The sequence below is a fragment of the Dreissena polymorpha genome, chromosome 9, assembly GCF_020536995.1.
Source record: "Dreissena polymorpha isolate Duluth1 chromosome 9, UMN_Dpol_1.0, whole genome shotgun sequence".
In the NCBI taxonomy this organism is placed as follows: Eukaryota; Metazoa; Mollusca; class Bivalvia; order Myida; family Dreissenidae; genus Dreissena; species Dreissena polymorpha.
In genome coordinates, this window is record NC_068363.1 from 78,813,004 (window position 1) to 78,815,503 (window position 2,500).

The following is a 2,500-nucleotide window of genomic DNA, read 5'->3' on the forward strand; positions in this document are numbered from 1 at the left end:
TTACACCTTTAAAGGGCATTTAACAGATTTTGGCATTTTTTTTACCTTATTCATTAAATGCTTTATATTGATAAATGTAAACATTGGATCATAAAAAGCTCCAGTAAAAAATCAATAAAAAAAAAAAAAAAGGAAATGTACATTGCCCGGAGCAGGGTTCGAACCAGTGACCCCTGGAGTCCTGGCAGAGTCCTGTAGTATAAAACGCTTAGCCTACTGAGCTATTCCGCCGAGTACACATTTCGACGTATTTTATACCTTATATAAGCAATTTCTCGTAGTTTCACAAATTTAACGAACAAAAAACAGAACTCTCCAAATTATTCAATCGTTTCGCGTTGCAACGCTTTATAATTTTTAGGTTTTAAAATCGTCAAAAGATGCATATAATGGCTATATTAGAGCATGGTTAATGTTCAGTATTACTGTTTCCTCACAAATATCATAACTAAAACGAAAACTTACGAATCTGAAACAACTTTTTTCAATTTTGTCAATTTACCAAAGCGTGAAAAGATCCCTTTAAGAAAATATATATAAACAGTTCTTTCCTGTTTTAACAAAATGATACATTTAAAAATAAATTATGAAGCATCGCTAGCAATATTAGAAGAGAAGTAGAAGGAGAATTATTATCAATAGTAGCAGTAGCAGCAGCAGCAGCAGTAGCAGCAGCAGCAGTAGCAGTAGCAGAATCAGTAGCAGTGCAGTAGCAGTAGCAGTAGCACTAGCAGTAGCAGTAGAAGTAGCAGTATCAGTAGCCGTATCAGTAGCAGTAAACAGTAGCAGCAGCAACAGCAGCAGAACAGCAGCAGCAGCAGTAGCAGTAGCACTATCAGAAGCAACAGCAGCAGCGGCAGTGGCAGCGGCAGTGGCAGTGGCAGTAGCAGTAGCAGTGGCAGTAGCAGTGGCAGTAGCAGTGCAGTAGCAGTGGCAGCAGTAGCACTATCAGTAGCAGCAGCAGCAGCAGCACTGGCAGCGGCAGTGGCAGTGGCAGTGGCAGCGGCAGTGGCAGCGGCAGTGGCAGGCAGTGGCAGCGCAGTGGCAGTGGCAGCGGCAGCGGCAGCAGTAGCAGTAGCAGTCGCAAGTAAGAGTAGCCGAAGCAGTAGCAGTAGCGGCTTTTTGCTTTTTGTTTTAGAAGTGTTTGTCGTATAAGAAGAACGCAAGGAAGACAAATTAATTGTAACATGTGTTATCTTTCGTCTCCGTTGTAGTCAGTATTGTGTATCTACACAGCCATATTTTCAGTCACCTGAGAGACATGTTTTTATAAGAGATTAATTGTGGACCCAATACATCGTGTATTAATATCAGTGTACCCACTGGGACACCACATGGGGCGAGGATTAACAAGAATAAACTAGGCCTCAATAATTCTGCGCCTAGAGGCCAAACCAGTACTATAACTTACTGATAATTTTAGGATTTGGGACTGTGTTTGTATCTTATTTGAAATTAGCTAGCTTAATTCAAAAACTAATCTATAGCCTCAATATTATCACAAGAACATCACATATTCATTGTGCAATATATAATCATATCACCATCACAATATGCCAGAGCGTTAGTATTTATTGTGCATACATATCCTACAGCAACATTTACAAAACTTATTACAAACCAACCGCTCAAGCTTTAATTAAGATTGATTTCAATTTATATTATGACATACATTAAAGATCACTGTCAATTAATTAAAAAATAGCTTGATGCTTCGTACTCAGCGATTTAAATAAAAGAAACGTTGCGTACACAATAATTGGGGTAATAAAAAAGGTCTGCAATTAAAATAATCAAATTTAAATAATACTAGATTTAGTTTCAAATTGTCGCTCAAAAAATGTATCAGTTATATCAGTTACTAGGGAATCGATTTGTTTAATCTCCACAATCCAATAATAATTATGGTGTTGTATGACAAATTAATAGCTATTCGTCATTGAATGTATGATACTCATAAAAATATTGAAACAATAACCAACAACAACAACAACATATGTGATTATGTATATATCTTCTTCAGATACTCTGTGTCATACTTTCAAAATTATCATCATAAGATTCATAATAATAAAACAAACACTATTGCAATCTTAGTAAAAACCAACTTAGCCGTTATGCTAATGATTTATGTTCAGTATGCGTGTACATTTCAATATTATATACAACAAGTGTTCACAAATACCTATGTTTAATAAATATTAAAAACATGAGAACCAATGAAGGTATTTCATTTTAATAGACTAGTTTTACCGTGTGTGTACATTCATATAAAATCTTTTGAAAATCACACTTGAGATAATGTCTTTTGGTTTGCTATTTCTAATCGATTTAAACACCATAAAACCACCGTATTTTCTCTTACATTCTAATTTTCTTACATTTCCTTTTTTAAGCCAAAATATTTATGTTTTCATGATTCTAAATTTTCGGACATACGGATTTTCGTACAGTCAGTTAAACAGCGCTATTTTATCAGATTTTGACCCTGTTTTTGCTT